This window comes from Diabrotica virgifera, chromosome 2 (genome assembly GCF_917563875.1).
Source record: "Diabrotica virgifera virgifera chromosome 2, PGI_DIABVI_V3a".
NCBI classification, from domain to species: Eukaryota; Metazoa; Arthropoda; class Insecta; order Coleoptera; family Chrysomelidae; genus Diabrotica; species Diabrotica virgifera.
This window is the reverse complement of record NC_065444.1, coordinates 183,550,133-183,576,138: the sequence shown is the minus strand read 5'-3', so window position 1 is coordinate 183,576,138 and position 26,006 is coordinate 183,550,133. Positions and strand designations below refer to the sequence as shown.

The 26,006-nt window shown below is 33.4% G+C and overlaps 1 protein-coding gene across 4 annotated transcripts in view; it reads left to right on the top strand.

Annotated features, from left to right (window-relative positions):
• Positions 1-10,908: 10,908 nt before the first annotated feature.
• LOC114334888 (pancreatic triacylglycerol lipase-like) overlaps positions 10,909-26,006 on the top strand; it is a 221,183-nt gene continuing 206,085 nt past the window's right edge. For 2 of the 4 annotated variants that reach the window (XM_050642969.1, XM_050642966.1), the window contains exon 1: positions 10,909-11,218. The gene's annotated coding sequence lies outside the window, so the exon portion shown is untranslated. Of the gene's footprint in view, positions 11,238-26,006 lie in introns of all 4 variants that reach the window. The other 2 variants (XM_050642968.1, XM_050642967.1) reach the window with 1 other exon arrangement.

Here is a 26,006-nt window from a genome sequence, read left to right as displayed (position 1 = left end):
TAGGGGCGTCATCTTCTGGAGCTTCGAGAGTCTTCGGTACTAAATTAATACAAACGGATTAATCATAGGTTTTTGGGGTTGCTGAACGCGAGTACGCCATCAGATATCACCCTCGGAGCACCTGGTACCTAAGGAAGGTCATCTTTTGAAGTTCCGAGGATTTTCGGCATTCAATTGATGCATACGTATTACTTACTAATCAGATTTTGGAGTTGTTGAATACGATTGCATCATCAGAACAGACACCAGAGCACCTGGTACCTAGGGCACGTCATCTTCTGGAGTTTCGAGGGTTTTCGGTGCTTAATTTATACAAATGGATTACTCATGGGTTTTTGGGGTTTCTGAACATAAATACGCCATCAGAACATACACCGGCGCACCTGGTGCATAAGGCACGTTATGTTCTGTAGTTTCGATATTTTTGGGTGCTATATTAGTGCAAATGGATTAATCTTGAGTTTTTGAGGTTGCTGAACATGAATATGTCATCAGGCGGCATCAGACCCAACCCATGCAGCACCTGGTGCCTAAAACAGGTTATCTTTTGGAGTTTCGAGAGTTTTATGTACTAAATTGATGAAAAATTAATTACTTTTTGGTTTTGGGGTTGTTGAATACGAATATGGCTTACATTAGGAATTCTGGAGTATCTCGTGATTACGGTAATCACGAATAACGTCAAAGCATTATAACACTCATATAAAAAAGAATAAATAGATCAACGTAGTAGTTCATATTCCGCAAACCCAAAACCCCTTTAGCAATTCGTTTACATCAATTTAGTACCAAAATTTTTCTAAACTCCATAAGATGATATACCTTAGGCACCAGGTTATTTGTCTTCAGCAACCCCAAAAACCCTATGAGTAATCCGTTTGAATCTGTTTAATGCCAAAAACCCTCAAAACTCCAGAGGATAACGTGCCCTAGGCCCAGGTGCTCCGGCGTCTCTTCTGATTGCGTATTTGTGTTTAGCAACCCCAGAAACCCGTAAGTAATCCGTTTCTCCGTTTGCATCAATTTAATACCTCCAGAAGATGACATCCCTTGCAGTGACCTTGGGCACCAGGTAATGCGGTGGTCTATTCTGATGGATATTCGTGTTTGGCGACCTCAAAAACCACCGAGTAATCCGTTTGCACCAATTTAATACCGAAAGATGACGTCCCTTGCAGTGACCTTGGGCACCAGGTGATCCAGAGGTCTGTTCTGATGGCACATTCGTGTTTAACCACCTCAAAAACCCCCCGAATAGTTCAGTTGCATTAATTTAGTGCCGAAATCCCTCGAAACTTCAGAAGATGACGTGCCTTAGTAGCGACCATGGGCACCAGGTACTCCGGAGGTCAATTCTGATGGCATATTCGTACTGTGACCCCTAAAACTCGTGAATAATCCGTTTGCATCGAGTTAATGCCGAAAACCATCGAAACTCCAGAAGATGACGTCTCTTGCACTGACCCTGTACACCAAGTGATCCGGGGGTCAGTTCTGATTGCGTAATCGTATTCAGTGACCCCAAAAACCCCCAAATAATAAATTTTGTTCCTTATTATACTGATTTTGACTTTATTTTTATATTTATGCAATTTTTGATGCATTCTATGCACTTTACAGTGCAATTATGCATTTCCACCCATTTTTGAATAGTAGACTTTTTTCCTGAAGTCATCCTGAACATAATGTAAAAAACTGCAAGTCTCTAGGTGCTGTATTTAAAAATTTATTTATTTTGTGCTAAATGCCCTCGTCTATTATACTATATTTTGTTTTTAAGTAGTTTATGAATTCACGTATGTGTTCAAGTAAAAATAAGCTAGAATCAACAAAGCAGTCTCTTTTGCAGCAGACTATTAAGCAGAAAGTTTTGATTAAAAAACTATATTTATATTTAACCTTTACGTATAATACTTGATGTAACTTCAGAGGGCAGTTATACTTTGAATATAATATTTTTGCTCATATACTCCACCACTGATTAATAAGAAATAAAAATGTCGGCTATCTAATTAGGTACATTCGTTTCGTTTAAGATTGTATGAGTATGTAATAGCAACAAATTATATGATGTACAGAAAGGAAGTTAGATTAGTTCCTGAAGTATACTGCTAACATGCAAACATTGGTACTGAAATCACAGCTGGCAGATTTTTCAGGAAGAGACTTCTTGCCATAAACAAGTAGGTAACAATAGTGCAGGTGAAATGCGGTTTAAAAAATTTAAATTACAAGCTATTAATAGTAAAGTACAACACAATCAGTGATGAGCGCGCTAATAACCGGCAAAATAGCACAAAAGATGGAAAACATATTAAGTTGGGAGATAAAGAGAAATGAAACTAGTCGAGCTGGGAAATTTAGCCATATTAACGTAGGCATTTACATTATATTGATTGTTTCCCACCTTTACACGTATCAGATAAGTATGTCAAATAAAACTGTCACTGTGACAGTGGCAGTTGCCAAACTCATCCGATACGTTTAAATGTGTGAAACAATCAACATATATGTAAATCCATAGGTTAATATCGCTCAATTTCCCAGCTCGACTAGTTTCATTTCTTTTACCTCACAACTTTTCGTTTTCCAATACGTTTTCCATCTTTTGTGCTATTTTGCGTTATTAGCACTCTCCGTCCCTTTTGGGTAGGGCAACGGTTATTTTATTCCTTAACTATTTTGTCTTTAACTTTTAAGTATTTCTGACACTGGATTATTAAACTCTGAGGCATTCTAGTACTAAAAGGTACTCTTGCTTTAAGTCGGTATGATTTACCATTTCCTAGAAAATTCGATTTGAAAATTTTCGTTTTTTGAATTTGAAAATTTTTCTCAAAATGGAACTATGTATGTATTTAGAAAAACGTAAACTGGTACGTTTATTTATCTTCCAGAGATAAATCGATTTTATCAAATGAGAATTTCTAGTAACGGTCATAGTCGTCCGTTTTGGGTAGGTCAACGGTTATTTTATCGCTTTATTAGTTTCGTCTTTAATTTTTGAGCATTTTGACACTAGATTAATAAATTATGAGGTATTCTAGTACTAAAAGTTACTCTTGCTTTTAGTCGATAAAATACACTGTTTTATTTTGAATTTTTTTTTAAAAATTCAAAGAACGAAAAATTTTCAAATCTATCTTTCTAGAAAACGTTACATCCTACCGACTTAAAGCAAGACTACCTTTTAGTACTAAAATACCCCAGAATTTAATAATCCAGTGTCAAAAATACTTAAAAGTTGAAGACAAAAAAATTATACGATTAAATAACCGTTGCCCTACCCAAAACGGACGCCTATGACCGGCACTAGAAATTCGCAATTGATAGAATCGATTAACCCTGGAAGGTAAATAGGCGTAACAGTTTTTGTTTTTCTAAATAAAAGCGTTCTGGGGCTATTTACAAAATAAATCTAATTACAAAACCCCATATTTAAAGAGTTCTAGCTCCCTTAGGAAGTATTTTGAGACTAGGTGAATTGGGTTAAACTTATAAATAGTAAAAGTAAATCTTAAAATTATCTGAGTAATTTCTGGTCTTGTAGGGAGAGTTTCTGGACACCCTGTATAGTGACTTTATGACAGTAGCTTTGCCTTATAAGTGCTGCTTTAACTATACTTTTTAGTACGTCAGGTTCCGCTCCAAAACTGGTACCTTCTTATTGTGATGGGGCATCTGCGCTCTCCTTCATTATCAATCGTCCACAATATCCTTTTGCACATATGTAAATATCTTTATTAGGAGTGAATAAAATTCAGTTATCATCTTTGATAGCAAAATTGTTTGGTGTAGAGGATAGTGTTATCTGCTTTATTTTTTTTTAAACATGTCTCTGGTCTCAGTAAAAGAAGAGCTGTACAGAGATGCAAAAGATAGAGATTCAATACTTGGCTCCCATTTTCTAAAATTTTAAACTCTTTTTCTGTTCTTCAGATTGTGGGTTCTCCTTTGATCTCGTGCTTGAAAGTGATTGTGACATGCTTTAGTTCAAAGATATTCCCAGCCTGCGTAGATTTATTTCTATAGTAGAAACGCATAAACTTATGACGATAGAATTGGTACTATGTATTCAGTGCAGTGTGTTTAATTCTGCCAAGGACTCCTTTCCTACTCGAAGACTCACACTCTTCTAAAATTGGACAGTTTGGAGAAAAAATTTCCCAGCGATCCTCCTGAGTGCATTATTTTGTGTAACTATTAAAGGCTAATGTCACCTTAGATTTCGATTTTTGGGTAATTTGGATAATTTCGTAACTTTTTCACTCGTTTAGTCTTTTCCCTTTAAATTTATTATTGGTAGCGCTATTGCTCATATTTTGTTAATGAAACACTTTTATTAAATTAAAATATTCGAACGATACACTTTTGTCTCATCTGGATGAAATCAGTTCAAGACTTGTAGGATAATAAGAATAACAAAAAAACAAAGAACATGTACCCATTAAAAACTAGAGACTCTAGAATCTAGAGAGATATATAGCCTAATGTTAAACATTTCCGTCATAACATAACAAAATTACAGTGTATATGTATTAGATTTTTTTACGTGTATAGTCTTATGAAACACAATACACCTCATCTGATACAATTCGTTACGATTCGTAGAAAAAGCCGTAACAAAATACACATTCCTAAATATTTCGCCTACTATTCTAAAACAACCGCAAAAACCGCCCGCTACAAAACAATCTCCTACCTTCAAACGGCTCGCTTTATCTCTTCATCCTATGCCCAGAATAGAGAAAGTTTCGTCCTTGCAACAACTATCACCATCACTAGTCGATCCAAGCTAAAAAGAGCCCGCCAAAAAGGACGAATAAAATATTTTTCCACTTACCTCTACCGAAAGTATACTTTTCCTGACTGATTGTAGGGAGCAAATTCGTACTTTTCCTCCCTAGGGAGTAAAAGTACTTTTCCTTCCTAGGGAGGAAAAGTAAAAGTGACGTCATGGACATGGAATGTCATTGATGAAAAATAACTTATTGACGCCCTGTACAATAATCTATTATCTATTACGTAAGTATCTATACACTTTAACGAGTAAATTGTTATTTTGATTTAACAATGTTTACATTAATAATTTGACTTATTTGACCCAAATCATTTCAATAGGTGTGTTATCTGGATCAGCCGCTTTAGACATTTTTTCCTTATAAGTGCTGCTTTACAGTGCCGGTTTAACTTAACTTCGGGCCCTGGGCGCTGGAGGTTTAGGGGCCCTTTCATTGCTATTCGTTGTCAGTTTTTTTAACAAGAAAACACATGCATTAACTATAAAGGTTTATTGTAAAATCAAACAAGCAAGAAGAATAGCAAACGTAAAAAATAATCTAAAAAATACATTTAAAAACGTAAATAAAAAACAGAAAGTTCCACAAAACAACACATGACAAGCAAAAAAACATATTCTAAAAAATACACAAAGACAAAAATTAGATCACTTTTTTTCTTGACTTGGCATTCGCAAACTGCCATATAATATTATCACAATTCAGTTTCTCCAGTTCTTCATTCTCTCTATACAATAGTGATAATGCGTCTAGGTTTTCTTAACCCAAATTTGACCTTAAATATGTTTTTATTCTTTTTAACGCCGAAAAAGAGTGCTCGCCTGACGCATTAGAAATTGGTATCGTCAAATTAATTTGCAGTAAAGTTAAAATATTGGGCAAAGTTGCTTTTACATCCAGGAGGAATCAAATTTTTCATAAATTGTATGATATTTATTCAAATTTTTGCATAACGTTACAAAATGGCTAATTTTATTATGCAAGTTCTCTTTGGTTTCATCAACATCATTTTTATGTTTCTCTCATAAAGTATTAATTGACGTCTTGACTTCTTTATCTCTAGATAAAAAAAAAAACATCTAAAAGCTGATATTACATCCTTGCTGAAAACAGCGACTAATCTTCTAGACTCTATTGCAATTTTTGTAATCGCTTTACTTTTGAATGTTTGAAAGAGTGTGTACCTACTGTTTGGGTATTGGCATTTTCGAGAATAATCTATTCTTTATCTATAAATTGGATTTATGTATATCTATTTTTGTCTTTCTTTTAACTATTTTAAAAGACTTGTTTTGTTCCTATTTTAAAAGAACTTATTTTAAAGCAGAAAAGTGAGATAAATTATTATTTAAGCCCCACAATTCAAAAAGAAATTATTAGAAACTAAAAAATCTCAGTTTGTGCGATTATTTTGGATACAATTCGAGACATGGCCATTGATTAATAACCTACACAGTTTTTACCCACTACCTGGGTAGTTTTTAATCAATGACATAGCGAAATCTGACAACTTTCTGTAGTTTTTGGAAAAGGGCCTCGCCACAAACAATGACACGGGGCCCCTGTGGAGCTAGGCTACGGCACTGTGTATAGGCGTGAAGAGATGTAACAATAGAACAAAGGCGTTTGCAGTGTATTGGCGTATCTGCGTATGAGATTTTTTTGGAGAATATCTAAATTATTTAGTGACTTTATTTTTTTATAATTAAAAGAAACGGTCCCTTTCGGGCCGCTGGGCGCCCGCCCCAAGCGCCCAGTGGATAAACCCGCACTGCAACTTTAATTTCACTTTTTAGTACTCAGGCTACGTTCCAAAACTTATAATACTTATTCTTGTTGCGATGGGGCTTCTGTGCTCTCCTCCATTATTAATCGTTCACAATATTCCTTCTACCTTTGTAAAATTGTAAAATATTTTTGTTAGCAGTGAGTAAAATTCTGTTATTATCTTTAATAGCAAAATGGTTTGGCGTAGAAGAAAGTGTTATCTTCTTTATTTTTTTTTAATATGGGCCTGGTCTCGGTAAAAGAATAGTGGCACTGAGATGCAAAAGATTCAATAGCAGACTTCAATTTTAGTATCTATTATTCAGTTTATGGGTTTTTCTTCGATCTTGTACTTGAAAGTGATTGCGACATGCTTTAGTTCAAAGGTATCGCCAACCTGGGTAGATTTATTTCTATGGAACTGCATAAACTTAGCGGTAGCGGGTAGGTGCCCCTCTATGATCCCGATAGAGAGCAGACTTACTTCAGGGATTTAGCGCCCCTGCCCACGCGAGCTCCTGGTTTTTTCCTCCATTTCCTATTTAGAGGTAACCAGGCCCCAACCTCCGTATTATCCTATCCAAACCCCAAATTCCTTCCCTAATATCCCCTCCCACCCGCCAACCCGTCTGGCCAGCGTGGTGGGTTATGGCCAAAACCTCCACAAATCAAAAATGTCGGTTTCAACAGATATACGGAAGATACCCCAGGTGGGTAGGAAGTTTATTCCACAGTCCCACACCGAAATAACGGTCTGCCTCGAGGATTCTGGGGGAGGCAAGTCGACATTGAAAAAGAAGAACAACAAACAACTCCATATAGCAACTTACAACATCCGTTCCATGGCAAAAGACGAAAAACTCTACGAACTAGAAGAGGAATTAGGGAATATGAATTGGGATATAATGGGACTATCAGAAGTTAAAAGAAGAGGTGAAGGGTATGTGGACTTACATTCAGGCAACAGGCTCTATTATAAAGGCAATGAAGACTATACATACGGTGGAGTAGGTTTCTTAATCAACAAGAAGAGAAAATCACAAATTCAAATAATTGACAGCATCTCAGACAGGGTTACATACATGATTTTAAAACTAAATCCAAAAACCAAATTAAAGATTGTGCAAGTTTATGCTCCAACTGAAAAGGCAACTGATGAAGAAATAAATACTTTTTACGAAGATCTTAAAAAAGCTATAGACACCAACAGAGAATCCAAAATAATAATAATGGGAGATTTTAACGCCAAAATTGGAAGTAAGATTGAAGACTCTGAAAGCAAGATTGGAAATTTTGGATTCGGCACAAGAAACACAAGGGGAGAAAAACTTATGGAATTTCTGGAACAAGAAAACATGTATATTATGAATACCTTCTACAAAAATAAACCTAACAGAAAGTGGACATGGGTTGCACCTAACGGAACCACCAAAAATGAAATAGACTATTTTCTCTCAAACAACAAAAGAATATTCGAAGACGTAACAACAATAAACAACGTAACAACGGGTAGTGACCATCGTATAGTTAGAGCAAAAATATATATTAACATGAAAGAAGAGAGGAAAAGAATATTTAAAAAAACAACGCGAATAGATGCCTTTAAAGTAAAAACAAATGAAGAGCAATTCCGAGAGGCCTTAGCGGATAAGTTCAAATATGATCCTTCACATAATCAAGATGAAATTGACGAAATTAACAAAAACATCAATAAGAACCTTCTCGAAGCCGGACTACAGGTCGCAAAGAAAACAAGTACTAAAGAAGACAAAATAAGCAACGAAACTAAACAACTAATGACGGAAAGACGACAACTACTAACGCAAAACAAACGCCATACTCAAGAATACATAGAACTTAATAAAACAATTAGAAAAGAACTAAAACGCGACTTACAAAAATGGAACGAGAACTTAATAGAGCGAGTCATTGAAAACAACAGAGGCTTAAAATGTCTAAGACCCGCATTGGGTGTTCAAAAAATCATTAAAATTAAAGACGCCAATAGTAAGGAAGAGAAGGACAAATATAAAATAACAAAAATAGTCGAAGACTTCTACAAAAGCTTGTGCAGCTCGCAAGGCCAGCCTAATGAATCAACAAAGGAGAACGTCAAAAGAAAAATAAAAAACGTGGGATCAGAAGTACTACCAAATATAAAGGGATTCGAAATAGAAAGAGCTTTAAAAGAACTAAAAAATAATAAAGCTCCAGGACAGGACGGTATAATTGCCGAGCTCTTGAAAACAAGCAAGACAGTAACAATCCCTATACTAACAGAGCTATTTAATAAATGTCTCCATAATAGCAAGATCCCTAAAGACTGGAACGAAAGCCTAGTAATACTTTTACACAAAAAAGGGGACAAATGTGACCTACAGAATTACAGACCGATACCGTTGCTCAGTCAAGTATACAAACTATTCATGAGAATTATTAGCAACCGGTTGACCTACAAAATGGACAATTACCAACCAGTGGAACAGGCTGGCTTCCGCAAAGGATATAGTACATCAGACCATCTGCTGACAATGAGAACATTGATAGAGAAGGCAAATGAATACCAACTACCCGTATTTCTTGCCTTCGTAGACTATGAAAAGGCGTTTGATAGTATCGAGATGTGGGCCATAGAACAAGCTATTAATAATTGTAGAATAGATTCGAGATATAGACAACTAATACATAATATATATGAAAATGCAACTATGATAGTACAACTAGACGAAAAGACAAATCCCATCCCTATTAAGAGAGGCGTGAGACAAGGAGACGTAATATCGCCAAAGCTTTTCAACCTAGCACTAGAAGACGTCTTCAAAACGACAAATTGGTCAACCTATGGCATTAACGTTAATGGCAAGAAGCTAAATCACCTCAGATTCGCTGACGACACTGTGATTATAGCGAGCTCATTCGAGGAACTGCAAATTATGATAGAGGAACTCGCAGGCAGCTCCCAATACGTCGGTCTAAAAATGAACATGAAGAAAACAAAAATAATGACAAACACAAATGACCCCAGACGCATAACTATAAATGGCAGTGAGATAGAAAAAGTCCAGGAATATATCTACCTAGGCCAAATCCTGAAACTTGACAAAGAAAACCAAAGTGCGGAAATTAATAGGAGAACAAGACTAGCATGGGCAGGATTTGGAAAACTTGGTTGGATACTTAAGAACCGCAAAATACCTCAATATTTGAGGACCAAAGTGTTCAACCAGTGCATCCTTCCTATCATGACATATGGCTGTCAAACCTGGACCCTAACCAAGGCAAATATGAATAAACTAGCTACAACAGAAAGAGCTATGGAAAGAGCAATGTTAGGTATACGACTGTCAGATAAAAAGAGGAGCGACTGGGTAAGATCAAAAACAAAAGTCGAGGACATAGCAACAAAAGTTGCCAAACTTAAATGGAGCTTTGCAGGCCACACTTTTAGACAAAAAGACCAACGTTGGAATGCCACGATACAACATTGGAGACCTTACCAAAGTAAACGACCGAGAGGAAGACCACAGATGAGATGGGTTGATGATATTAAAAGAGTAGCCGGAACGAATTGGAAATATGTTGCTCAGGATAGAGACCGATGGAAGGAGTTGGGAGAGGCCTATGTCCAAACGTGGACGATAGAAGGCTAAGAAGCATAAACTTAGCGCGATAAAGTTGTTGGTACTATTCCAGTGCAGCGAGTTGAATTATTCTGCTACGAACTCCTTTCCTACTCGAAGACCTACAAGCACTTCTGTAAAATGGGGCAATTGGAAGATCAAATTACTCAGAGGTGATCCTGACTGCATTATTTTGTGTAATTATTAAAGGCTAATGTTACCATAAGATTTCAATTTTTGGATAATTTGGATATTTCGTAACTTTTCACTTGTTCATTATTCCCTCTTTAACTTTATTACTGGTAGTTCCATTGCTTATGTCTTTTTTAATAAAACACTATATATTTAAACTAAATTATTCGAACGCTACACTTTGGTATCATCTGGATGAAATTAGTGCAAGATTTGTAGGATAATAGGAATAACAGAAAAACAAAGAATATGTCCCCATTAAAAATGGATATTATGTGCTATCGAGGATAAACAGACTGGTGTTAAACATTTCCCACCGAAAATAACAAAAAATTACAGTATAATATTAGATTTTTTAATATAGTCTTATGAAACAGATGTATAATCTGATATAATTCGTTCCGATTGGTGAAAAAATCCATAACAACATACACATTCCTAAATATTTTGCAACACCCACTAGCAAAAACCGCCCGGTACAAAACCATCTCCTACCTTCAAACGGCTCGCATTATCTCTTCATCATCGGCCCAGAATAGAGAAAGTTTCGTCCTTGCAACAACTATCACCATCACTAGTCGATCCCAGCTAAAAACCGCCCGCCAAAAAGGACAAATAAAATATTTAATTAGTTTAACATTTGCGGTGTTCCCCGGCAGAATTTAGCGTTTTCGCGGAGTGGGTTTACTAGTTCTTCGTTCTTCAGTTGTTTCTTGTAGGTCGGTCGTTCGTGATGTTCGTTTGAATTTAACGAAAGTGGCGCATGGCGTGAAAGAACTGACGGTTGTTTGTTTATTCTTGTAGACGATTGGTGTTATGTGATGTTGCTGTGTGGACTAGGTCAGTAACAGTTCGATAGGTAATTTTTCTTGTTTTCGTATACTATTTGTAACGGTTTCTTGTTACCAATAATTACAATACCGATAGTTACACGAAAAGATATATTTTATTATTTCTTACAAGAAACTGGTCAATAAATATGGTTTTAAACATAAAATTTTTCCAAATACTGAAATTATACAGAAAATATAGTAGTAACTGTAAAATAAGATTTTTGGCCAAGTTTTCCAATTTTTCTGTCCGCTAGTTGTAATCTATGGATAGATACGTATACTTTTAAATTGTTGATTTTCATTAAAACTGTACATCTATCATTTACGTGTTCTTACCTGTCAATGAAGGGGTGGCAAATCTAGATTTTTTACTGTGGCGCCCTATTATTTTATTTATTTGCGAACCTGAATTTTTTATAGAAGGTACCTAATTATTGTACTACTGGTATATATACTAATGTTCATTTGCGTTTAATACATCTTCTTCTTACTGTACCTTATCCTTAAGGACGTCGATCATTACATTTGCCCATGTAATCTTATTTCCAGCCGCCCTAAATACTTTCGTTATTCACGATACACTAGGTATAGCAGACTGCTGTTCTATAATCTTAAAGCCGCGTCAGCGGTATAAAATGGGAGACTATTACAGTCGAACCCGCTTATTGAAATAGGGATATGATAGGGAAAATATTCTTATAGGGATATTCTAATAACCGATCATTGGTGGCAAGCCGTAATAAGTGTACCGAATATACGTAATAATAGTACATACTATGTTAATTTCTATATGTATATGGTTTTAGGTCTTTTTATATCAATAATACAATAGCGTAACGTATTTATTAAAAACCCAAATTGCATTATATTTATTAAATGTGGATGCATACAGAAATTAATATGAAATGTATGCAATATATAGATTTTGTAAATATTATCGTATTAAAATACATAATACATATACTAAATAAGAAAATTACTTATTTAGTCTTGAAAAATAATCGGTAATTGTAGCTTGTTTTTTTGTCACATAAAATACTAGTCACTTTTGTTGCTCCTAATTATAAAAATTAGAAAAATTTATACAATGGTTTGGTCATCCCGAAAACGTTTTATATCTTTACAAGCGATTAGGATGGGCGAACTTTTTTTAAAAATTTTATAACAGGTAAGTGGGTGGCAATATGTATAATTTAAAGACAAAGGAAATTATTTTACGACTGAATTTGTCGGTAAACGATTGAATTGGTTCTCATAACAACGCATTAAAATATTTATTACCTATCTGACAAACCCAAATAATATAAATAAAACGGCACTACAGGCCTTCGAAGCCCTTGGCGAGAAACCATAGTACAAGACATAATTTAAATTTTTAGGAAATTCGTAATTGTAGGTAAAAAAATATTCGTTGACCTGAAAAATATTCCAATAAGCGGTATTGTTTTATTAATACGTATTCCAATAAACGGATAAACTTATTAAGGAGTAAATGGAAACGTTTCGGGATATCGAATTAATATTCCATAAACCTGAATATTCGTACAACCGGTACTCTAATAAGCGGGTTCGACTTTATTATAATTATTGTTATCCACCTTGCATCTCCGTCGTATATCTGTTCTAGCTCTGTCCGTAGTCTTACCATCGATTTTTCGAAGTGTTTTCATCTGTGCTGTTTCTAGTATTCGTTTTGTCATTTCTGTATCAGGTCGTGTTTCTGCCGTGTATGTCATTATTAGTATGATGACTATTTTGTAAATTCTGTGTCAATTTGAAAAAGTGTGTCGTTTGTCAATTTGAAAAGGTGCCACCCTCTATAATTTGGTTCCTATAGAAAATCAAGAAATATGCAAAAACAGGTCAAATTTATTTGTGAGGGGGACGATTTGTAGACCAGTTTTCACCTAAATTACATCAACCCTCTAGCGGTGGCGGACATAAGGGTTGAATGATACCTCATTTTAAAGATCGTTTAACCACCTTTTCAAAAATACCACATAATATATTATATTTCCTTTCAGTACTTTTGGAAGAACCAGGTGAAACCGTACAGATATTCGAGTTCGAGATATCGAGTTCAGAACTCCAAAATTGTTTTTAGGTTGTTAAACCCCAAATTCATTTTTTTTGAGTATTCAAGTATTTTGAGTATTTTTTGGAGTATTTTAGAAAAATCAAGTAAAACTGTAATGATTTTAAGTATGAGTTCAGAACTCCAAAAATAGAGGGTACCTACCACCCTCTATAATTTGGTCTCTATAGAAGATCTAAAGATATGCAAAAACACGTCAAATTTATATGTGAAAGGGACATTTTGTAGACCATTTTTCAACTAAATTACATCAACCCTCTGGCGGAGGCGGACACAACCTCCAAAATCTTTAATGAAAAAGAAGGTTGAGTAATACCTCATTTTAAAGATCGTTCAACCACCTTTTCAAAAATAGAACATACATTATATTTCTTTTCAGTACTTTTGGAAAAATCCAGTAAAACCGTAACCTATTAAGTATTGGGTTGAGAACTACAATTTTTTATTGGAGTATTGAACTCTAAATTTAATATTTTTTGGAGTATTGGAATGTTTTCAGTATTTTTTGGAGTATTTTTGGAAAAATCGAGTAAAACCGTGAAGATATTAATTATCGAGTTCAGAACTCCAAACATTTTTTGGAGTATTGAATCCAAGAATTTTCCGAAAGTTCTGAAAATAATGTATTTGGTATTTTTGAAAAGGTAGTTGAACGATCTTTAAAATAAGGTATCACTCAACCCCCTGTCTATTCATCAAGATTTTGGGGGTTGTATCCATCCCCGCTAGAAAGTTGATATAATTTAGTTGAAAACTGGCCTTCAAAATGTCCCCTTTCCCCGCAAATAGAGGACACCGCAAACATCTTATGGAAGATATCATGTCACTCAAATGAAATAAAATTTACACAAATAGATTCGTCCTGAAATTTCAATAATTTGATACCATTGCGCCAACTCTGAATTTTGCTTAATTAGGGCTTTAATTGTAAGTGATTAAAGTTTATCGAAATCGCATTTTGAAGTCCATAAAAGTGGCATTCATAAATAATATTATTCTAGCCGCTATTGAAAACAGTCTATTCACCATTAGCTTATGCCGATTAAAGGTGGTACAACTAACCAAGTTATACCTACTTTATTATCAATAATAATAGAAAAAGATAAGAGTAAGCCTCTGCCTTAATCCCTCTGAAAGATTTATGGAGTAAGCGAATTACAAAATCTTTTTTCTCTCTTTGACACAAGTACATTCCCATTTGATTTTAGATTTATTTTTTATCAATTTACGCTCTTGTTGTTCAAAATACAGAGTTGGCGCAATGATAAGAAATGATCGTAAATTCGGGACGAATCTTTTCATGTAAATTTTATTTCATTTGAGTGACATTATATTTTCATAAGATATGTGCGGTGTTATTTGACGTGTTTTTGCATATTTTTAGTTTTTTTATAGGAACTAAATTATAGAGGGTGGCACCTTTTCAAATTGACACACTGTATAAAACATGTGAGTTGTTCCAAATTATTTTGATTTTATTATATTTTTTGTATTTCACAAATATTTTTTAATCAAACACTGCAAACATTCAACTTTGACCTTTTATCTACATTTCTTTCACCAAACCTATTGTAAGCTGCTGTCAAAATATAAAACAATAAAATTAAAATAAATAAACAATAATTCATGAGCTTATGTTGACACTATTTTAACTAATTTTAACTTTGTTATCAATATTTTTGTGTTGCTGGCATTTGTGTTGCTGGTATTGTATTATTAAGGTATTCAATTTTACACGAAGATAATGAAACTTAGTGATTTTGGACTAATATGCTGATTGATGATTTTCTCTACCATGATTTTTTCAATCGCCATGTCCACTTGTGACAATACGAAGATACCTAAAATATTGTTAATCATTATGGCAGATTGTCTAGAAAACTCTTCCCTTCTTTTTGTTACCTCGGACGAAATATTACTTGTATCCAACACTTGATCTGAAGACCTATGTATTTCACAATGATCCTTCATTAAACTTTATCAAGAAAACCTGTACTGATCTATAAAACATACAGATTCCAATTTCTATATCTAATACACTCATACTTACCCCCTATTTTATAAATTTTAATATTCTTCTTCTATTCTTCAGTGTGCATTATTTCTCCTTCGATTTGGTGATTAAAAGTGATGGTGACAGGCGTTACATCAATGGATTGATTTCTAACAAACTGCATAAAATTAGCTCGATGGAGTTAATATTATTCTACTGCAGCCTCTTCAATTCTACCTCGGACTCCCTTCCTGGCCGAAGGCACACAAGCAGTCCTCTAAAGTAGTCTTTGTTCGATCAGATTTCTCGTAATCTGATCCGTTGAAACCGTTCTAGTAAATTTTAAAAAGTTTCTGTTCTTAGTTGTCATCTATTAGGGAATTGCTGATGATAAATTATTACTGCTAAAAGTAGCACCTACTTGTTATACCCTCCTAGCACAAAACCATATTAATCAGTTCCTCATTAGAAAATTCATATTAGTAATGGTTATAAAGGAACTACTACATATAAAAATACTACAATGTTTAAGCAAAGCAAATGTTTGAGCAAATTTAATATCAAAGTTACAGCCAACTAGTAGAATATTGTATGTTTTTATTAATATTGTACGCACCAAAAATCCTACGTCGGTATTTTGTTATTTCAACCAATATTAATAAATTATGGATCAGTCCAGATTAATACGTACCTATTTATTTTCAAAAAATTATTTGTGATTGAATATTCTGAAGGCCAACCTAATAAAATTCCACGTAATTTTTGTGCAATTAATGTTTGGTTTAAAGAATCACGAGTAACTCAAAAATTAAAGCAGTTAGGTATATAGGGAATGCTTAAGAAATAAAAAATTACCATAAAATATCATTTTCATTACAGTTATTAAATACAGGGTGTTATATTTAAGAAAACTCAGAAAATACTAATTCCGAGTTTCGACTAACCCTTTATACCTACTAAAATTAAACATTTCGCTATATTAATAGTTTTTAACGATAGTAAACTATATTAACAATCATTTGAACATAAATAGAGTTTTTGATGTCAAATCAGTACAATTCTTCAGGGTGGGGATGTTGCTACGAAATTAATAAAAAAACGTAATTATCTTTTAAACTACGCCGTATCATATTTAAAAAAAACCTCATATTTTTAGAAAGAAGACATTGAGGAGAATCCAAAAATGTAAAAATATACAGGGTGTCCTATTTAAAAAATGAAGTTATAAGCATTTTCCGGTATAACCGGAAGTAGATAATAGATGAAGATAATATTATATTCATTAAATAGTTCATTCTTCAAAACTCCTTAATTCTAATTTTCATGATTCAGTTTTACCTTTATTTCTCGATATATTTCTAATTGGCCTTTTATTTGCCTCACCCTGTATACAATTTTAAAGTTTAATCTTTTTTGGAGAAATTTTGTACACTATTTTGCATCTACTATCTTTATACGCAATATTGTTTTTATTGCATCTACTATGCATCATTTATTGGCTTTGCATTATTGCATCTACTATTACATCATTGATTGCATCTACTATCTTTATACGCAAGATTGTTTTTATTGGCTGTGGAATCTACAAAAAATTGTAACAGTAGTCCTGTTATTTTTCTTGTCTGCCTTGGACCCAAATGTTTTTCTATTCTCATACCATAATATATCAATTATGATGTCACTACCTGTATCATAATGAACTTCATTATGATACAGATTTTCATTAAGATACAGATTTTTAACCAATAGAATCGCGATAAAGGTGGTACACGCCCAGTGACCAATGACGAGTCAAATACATACGCTTTGACAGTTCTCAATATGTAAACATACCGTCAAACTGACAAACTACTGAATTTATTTGTGTTACAAAATTAATAAATTTGAATATATTTTTTTTTGTGAATGATCATAGAAAAAATAGTGTATACAACTTGCATTTAATTATCATTATGAAGCTCGTACTCTACGAGCTCGTACTCGTACTCTCGCCGCATACGGCTCGTTTCGTAACCCTCACACTCGCTTCATAATGACCATCATTAAATGCTCGTTGCATAATATACTAGTATATGCCTTTTTGTTAATTTACCATGCTAAAACCTCGTTTATAGCCTAAGAGCTAGTGAACCCTTCGACTAACGGTCTTCCTGTAAGGCTAGAAATTTGTATAGTGATAATTCATAGCACACCAAGGCCACAGTATAGAAACCACACAGTAGAACCACTCTCCGAAAAATTGGAAGTAAAATCTATAGTCGCGCATGGCGACCGCGCAATGTTCTTAGTCGCTTTTGCCCCACTCTCGCATTGATAGTCGCATAGAAACGTACGGATTTTAACAGGGAAAACCCGCATCCACCACTGGTGAATTACGAATTGCGTACTGCCGGTATTACTTCTTGAGATCAAAGCGCCGACAGAGGAGTGGTTTTACTGTGGAACCTCTATATACTGTGCCAAGGCTAAAAACCATGATCTGGCAGGCATCAGCCCTGCACGAGTATCTACCAGGTGAATCGAAAAGTGCATAGTATAGGGGGAAAATAAACTTTCTCCTGTAAGGTTTAAATTTAAGTATGTGTTTGAATAAGTCATTTAGAAGAAATGTGTACAATGAGAGGCAATTCTGAACAGCATAAGACCTTGCCAGGCGAGGGGAAAGATTAGGGGTTTTTCCTAAAATTATTTTTTTGCATCGAACAAATTTTTTTTAGGTTTTTTGATTCATTCCAAACAAAAGGTCTTTAGTGATTTTTCTCTTAGGTTAATAGTTTTTGTTATATAAGCGATTAAAAATTTTGAAAATTGTGAAATCGGCCATTTTTAACCCTAAATTGGACATTTAACTAAAAATTTCAATGTTACCAAGGTAGGTAGATATTCTTTAAACATTGACTGATGAAATCCCGACGAGTTTTTTGCAATACAATATCGAAAACCCCTTTGTTTTTTAATTGCTAATCAAGCGGGCGCGACACTGTAGTATAAGTGAGGACGTTTGAGTTGGCATAAATTCATTATCTCGAGAATGGGCAAATTTGAAGAGAAATCCTCAGATAGGTCGATTTTTATTTTTAAATTAAGACTTTTTGACATATGTATACAGGGTGTCCAGAAACTCTACCGACAAACGAAGACAGGAGATTCCTCAGATAATTTTAAAACAATTTAACCCAATTCACCTAGTTCGAAAATGCTTCCTAAGGGAGCTAGAGCTCTTTGAAGATGGCGCCATGTAATTAGTTTTTCTTAAATACCTCCAGAACGCTTCTATTTAGATAAATGAAAATTTGTATACATAGTAACTTTCCAGAAATGAGTCGATTCCATCCATTGCGAATTTCTAGTACCGGTCATAGGCGTCCGTTTTGGGTAGGGCAACGGTTATTTTATCGCATAACTTTTTTGTCTTTAACTTTTAAGCATTTTTGATACTGGATTATTAAATTGTGAGGTATTCTAGTACTAAAAGGTACTCTCACTTTAAGTCGGTAGGACACACCGTTTTCTAGAAAAATCGATTTGAAAGTTTTTGGTTTTGGGAATTTGAAAAAAAAAAGTTGAAAAAAATTAAAAAAAAACGATGTATTGTACCAACTTAAAGCAAGAGTAACTTTTAGTACTCGAATATCTCATAATTGAATAATCTAGTGTCAAAAATACTTAAAAATTAAAGATAATAAAGTTATGCTATAAAATGACTGTTGACCTACCCAAAACGGACGCCTATGACCGGAACTAGAAAGAGTACCTTTTAGTACTAGAATACCTCACAATTTAATAATTCAGAGTCAAAAATGCTTAAAAATTAAAGACAAAAAAGTTAGGCGATAAAATAACCGTTGCCCTACCCAAAAAGGACGCCTATGACCGGTACTTGAAATTCATAATGGATGGAATCGATTCATTTCTGGAAAGTAAATATGTACACCAATTTTCGTTTTTATAAATAGAAGCGTTCTGGAGGTATTTAAGAAAAACTAATTACATGACGCCATCTTCAAAGAGCTCTAGCTTCCATAGGAAGCATTTTCGGACTAGGTGAATTGGGTTAAATTGTCCTAAAATTTTTTGAGGAATCTCCTGTATTCGTTTGTCGGTAGAGTTTCTGGACACCCTGTATAATACTAGTGACGTCATCCATCTTAGCGTGATGACGTAATCAATGATTTTTTTTAATGAAAGTAGGGGTTGTGTGATAGCTCATTTGAAAGGTTATTTAATTCTCTATTCAGTAATATAAATATTAACATAATTATTTGTACAGTGTGTACAAAAAAGTTTTTTCTTCTTTTTGTCAAATTTAATCAAAGTTAAATTTTTTGTACACCCTGTATAAATAATTATGTTAATGTTTATATTACTGAATAGAGAATTAAATAACCTTTCAAATGAGCTATCACACAACCCCTACTCTCATTTAAAAAAAATCATCGATTACGTCATCACGCCCAGACGGATGATGTCACTAGTATTATATATATGCCAAAAAGTCCTAATTTAAAAATAAAAATCGACCTGTCTGAGGATTTTCTTCAAATTTTCCCATTCTCGAGATAATGAATTTATTCCAACTCAAACGTCCTCACTTATACTACAGTGTCGCGCCCACTTGATTAGCAATTAAAAAACAAATGGGTTTTCGATACTTTTTTGCAAAAAACTCTTCGGGATTTCATCAATCAATGTTTAAAGAATATCTACCTACCTTGGTGACATTGAAATTTTTAGTTAAATGTCCAATTTAGGGTTAAAATTGGCCGATTTCGCAATTTTCAAAATTTTTAATCGCTTATATAACAAAAACTATTAACCTAAGAGAAAAATCACTAAAAACCTTTTCTGTTTGGAATGATTCCGAAAACCTAAAAAAATTTTGTTCGATGCAAAAAAATAATTTTAGGAAAAACCCCTAATCTTTCCCCTCGCCTGGTAAGGTCTTATGCTGTTCAGAATCGCCTGTCATTGTACACATTTCTTTTAAATGACTTACTCAAACACACACTTAAATTTAAACCTTACAGGAGAAAGTTTATTTTCCTCCTAAACTATGCACTTTTCGATTCACCTAGTAGATACACGTGCAGGGCTGATGCCTGCCAGGTCATGGTTTTTAGTCTTGGTGTGCTATGAATTATCACTATACTTTCTAGCCTTACAGGAAGACCGTTAGTCGGAGGGTTCACTAGCTCTTAGACTATTACTAGATATAACTAAATAAAAATCATGTACCGGTAACAAAATTGCGAATTTCATTTCAAAACACCTTAAATTCAAAAGGTCATAGGGATTGGTTTATAATCTAATAATTAATTAACGTTTAAAAATTGTAGAAGGTAAGGTCATATTGAAAATATCTAAATACTTATCTAATAAATTTTAAACATTGTCATGAACATTCAACTGCTTTTGTTTGGCCTTACTTCGTTTATTATTAAATCTATACAGGATGTCCAGAAACTCTACCGACAAAAATGAAGACAGGAGATTCCTCAGATAATTTTAAGACAATTTAACTAAATTCACCTAGTCCGAAAATGCTTCCTAAGGGAGCTAGAGCTCTTTGAAGATGGCGTCTTGTAATTAGTTTTTCTTAAATACCTCCAGAACGCTTCTAGTTAGAAAAACGGAAATTGGTAGGTACACATATTTATCTTCCAGAGATAAATCGATTTCATCCATTGTGAATTTCTAGTACCAGTCATAGGCGTCCTTTTTGGGTGGGGTAACGGTTATTTTATCGCATAACTATTTTGTCTTTATCTTTTAAGCGTTTTTGATACTGGATTATTAAATTGTGAGGTATTCTAGTACTAAAAGGTACTCTTACTTTAAGTCAGTAGAACACACCGTTTTTGTAGAAAAATCGATTTGAAAATTTTTGTTTCCTGAATTTGAAAAAAAAATAAAAAAAAAACGGTGTATTTTACCAACTTAAAGCAAGAGTAACTTTTAATATTAGAATACATCATAATTTAATAATCTAGTGTTAGAAAGTCTTAAAAATTATATACAAAAAAGTTATGCGATAAAATAACCGTTGACCTACCCAAAACGGACGCAAATGACCGGTACTAGAAATTCGCAATTAATGAAATCGATTCATTTCTGGAATATGAATAAACGTACCAGTTTTAGTTTTTCTAAATAGGTTTTTTTTTAATTTCTTTTTGGATATTCAAAAAACGAAAATTTTTCAAATTGATTTTTCTAGAAAACGGTGTATCATGTCGACTTAAAGTAAGAGTAACTTTTAGTACTATAATGCCTTATATTTTAATAATCCAGACTCAAAAATGCTTAAAAATTAAAAACAAAATAGTTATGCGATAATATAACTGTTGCCCCACCTAAAACGAACGCCTATGACGGGTACTAGATATTTGCAACGGATGAAATCGATTTATCTTTGGAAGATAAATATGGAAACCAATTTTTGTTTTACTAAATAGAAGCGTTCTGGAGAGATTTAAGAAAAACTAATTACCAGACGCTATCTTCAAAAGGCTCTAGCTCCTTTAGGAAGCATTTTCGGACTAGGTGAATTGGGTTAAATTGTCTTAAAATTATCTGAGGAATTTCCTGTCTTCGTTTGTCGGTAGAGTTTCTGGACACCCTGTTAGACCGTCGGATTTCAATACGAAGTTCAACCACAATGTTATCCCTTATGCCATTGTGTACTGAAAATGTCATATGAGATAAGCAAAAAAGAAAAGGAAATTTAGAGTTGAACAGGGATTGTTTTTCTGAAAATCGAATTTTCCTTACTTTCCTCAACTTTTCCAAGATAAAATTTGTCGTTTTCGCAACGTGCCGTTATGCCTTTTTTGCAGATTCCTTATCGTGAAAATTAACAACCGTTCAAGTGGCATCAAAAAGATAATCACGAATACTGACCTATTAACATTGCATGTTTAGGTCATAATTAACACCCTTAGCTTAAAAGAAAGCGTATGATAGTTTCCCAGTTAAAAAAATATGGCTGGCGATAAAAGATAAGAATATATCTACGATATTATATTATATCAGGGATGTATACAATCACCACTACTGTTCAACATATACAAACTCTGAGGAAATCTTTCAAGAAGCAGTGGATGATGTTGAAACCGGAATTCAAATTAACGGAAAATGTATTAATAATATAAGACACGCAGATGACACGGTGTATTTGCTAACAGTTCGAAAGCCCTCCCTTAATAAATAGAATAACAGAAGTCAGAGATATGTAATTTCACCTAACATTAAGAAGACAATATGTATCATGATCTCTAAGAAGGAACAGCAATTTGGACGAATTCTTGTAAACGGTCAATAAATAGAAAGAGTAAAAACGTACACCCACCTTGGACCATTCCCTAGAAATCAAACCTAGGATAGAGAAAACAAGATTTGCATTTCAAATGTCATGATTTATCAATATCCATAAAAATGTTACCAGGTTACTACGATGTTATATCTTTTTCCTACACTGTTGTATGGACCTAAATCGTGGACACTTAAATCGTGGACTCTGACAGACGCCACCAGCAAGAAAATTGAGGATTTATGGGCCATTCCACGAATATACGCCTGTTTTGGATTACTTCGACAACGAATATTTTACTGTGCAACATAAGAAGAACGAAAGTAAATGGCGCTAATAATTATTCCAATAAACAACAATGTAATTTGCAATTTACTTTCGTTCTTCTTATTTTGCACAGTAAAATATTCGTTGTCGAAATAATCCAAAACAGGCGTATGTTCGTGGAATAGGGTATAGAAATGTGGCTTTATCATTGAATCCTGAGGATATCTTATACCGAGTTACCAATGAGAATTGAGAATGAAAAAAGAAGTAGAGCTGTTAACCACAATAAAGACAGCCAAAATCGAATACCTCTGTCACATAGATATGGACTGCTGCAACTAAACGTAAAAGAAGATATGATAATACGGTCAGGCAACTGTCCAAAAACAACAAAAGTAAAGTAAAATTTTCAGACGAAATCACAGTGTCACATTGATTGAAATAATTCATGTTTATTTAAAATTCACATTGACAAAGATCTAAATGTGTAGAGAAGAAAATTGCAGAATTATGAGGGTAATATTCTAAAACGATCGCGTAATAGTAGCAGATCAAATAAAAGTAGCAGAAGACCAGGATAATATAAGTTAAATATAAGATAAGATGTAAGATATAAGATGATGATAAGATAAGGTAAGTACAATATATGGTAATCTGAGGATAAGAGCAGCACTTAGCAGCAGTATAAAAAGAACGTTGATTAGACATCCAGTGATAGGGAACCAAGTATCAACAAAATCACAAAGGGGTGCATCTTTAGTACATTTATTGAAAGCACGGTGACTTATGGACTTGTTGTGATTGTTTAATTTGAATCAATCTATTCTGGGTCTAAATGCGTTTAAACGAGGTAAAAATTCAAAAAATTGGCTACTACAAATGTATGGGCGTAAACTATTTAATGGACGCAGCTGTGCCTTCTTAGAAGTAAAATAACATTTGAAATGACATTATTTCTTTAAATAGAGTATTCCTAGGTACATATATAAAATTTAAAAGTACACCATTTTAAAAATAAATGTATCTTTTATATTTTTTAACAAAAATTATTGTTATGTTATATATAGTAAGGTGTAACTATAAATTTATTTACCATGACTTTGTAAGCCAAATCACAGTGCTATTAAGAAAGTTCTTTATAAGTCGCTTGAGATAGCGTTAAATTGCCGCCTCATAATGATTTTTTGAATGCATACATGCCCTCTGTATTAGGATATATTATTATTATTATTATTATTATTATACTGTTATTCGTGATAATATAATTGTACGATATTTCACTATTTGTTATGTTTTTATGTTCACTTTAAGATTTTTTAGACATTCCGAGTAGAATAGGGAACTTGCGTAAAATTTTAACTTCGAAAAAAATGGTATAAATCACAACAGAACATAATTTAGAACCTGTATAAAAGATAAAAAAGTTTTGTTTGTCTTTCGTTTGGCCCCTAAAGACGACTAAAAATTCAACTTATACCAGCCACCCCAAAACGCGTCGTGACGTCACGGAGTTATATGTTTACATTCTACACCAATTGTATATATAATTTTAAATTATACATTATAAACGTCAGTAGAAAATACAGTTATGTGACGTTACAAGTGTTTTTGATTGTTTGAACTATTCATAGAAAATATGTACTTTTACAAAATGGTTTTATTTGCAATAGTAAACCTTCTTTCCTTTCCTTCAAAATCTGTATCAAACTCCAATCTCAACAAACTGGTATATATTATTACAATGACATACGATACATGTCATTATAATATAAATATTTTTCCTTTATTCCCCGACGACGAGCTGGCCAAATACCCAAGTAGGTGGAGGCAATAAACTAAAAGAGAAGAAGAAGAATATACGTAAATATAACCATAAACGGAACCACATAGTTAAACTCTGTGACGTCACGGGTCGTTTGAACTATTTTAAGATACAGAAGACTTTAAATTTGTACTTCTAAGCTATTATGAGTTTTTGAAGCGTGAAATTTTGGAAATCTCATTTTTATACAAAACTGAACATTACTATGTAATAAAAAAATGTGCAAGTTCCCCATTATCTCTGGTGCTTTTCTTACTGTATTTTCAAATAGCATGTCATGTTTATGTACAATTTTCGACAAAATTTAAAATAATGGTATGTATTAATGTTCCGGTTTTTAGATATAACAGCCGTAACGTAAATATTTTTAATATTTACGTAACGTTAATATGTCTTGTAACCAAAGGTCATTGCCTCTTCCAAAATTGATCGATTTACAATTTTACTACAAAAGTTAAGAGGATCGGTACGTATTTTCGGCTGCAATGCTATTCAAATGGGGATTCATTTTTTTCGAATCCTGAGAAAACTAATAAGTATTTTTGAAATATTTAAACGCAGAATGAAAGATTACGTTATTAGCGAGGGCTGAAAGTTCCTGAGAACTTCTATAATGTTTATTTTAATAAGTTACAGGGGTGAAAAACTAAGAGAAAATTTAGTGTGATTTTTAATTTCAAATATCTCATTCAAAATAAACTTTTTATTTATTATAAGGGACTTTCGGCCCTCGGTAATAATTAGTCTTTCATTCTGCGTTTAAATTTTTCAAAAATATTTATTGGTTTTTTCAGGATTCGAAAAAAATGAACACATGCCGTGGTAATATTTTCCAAATCTATCTTTGTCTTACAACGCACTCAGCCGAATATAATATTGTCAGCATGTATTGTCAGTCAGACACTGACAATCAGTGACAATTTTAAATATTTGACATTGCATTGGGAATATTTTGAGTTATTGATTAAATATTAGTGATATACGCTGTGAGCTCGTGCGTAGAGGGGATATTTACAAATTCGCGAACGCCAGTAGTGACAAGTTTGTAAACGTTTACTGGAAATTTGACATAAATGTCAAAGTGATTAATTTAAAATTAAAATTAAAAACATTAATTATAAACAATATTAGTTGGTCAAAGCTGTGGTATATATTTTTACCTTAAATATACTTACGTTTTAAATACTGAATTTAAGTTTTTTAATGTTCCGTAATATCTAATTATAAATAATCTATTATAATCTTAGCGCCATCTACACGATTATTGTCAAAGTATCCAAAGTAAGAAATTGATATTTTATCAATAGAA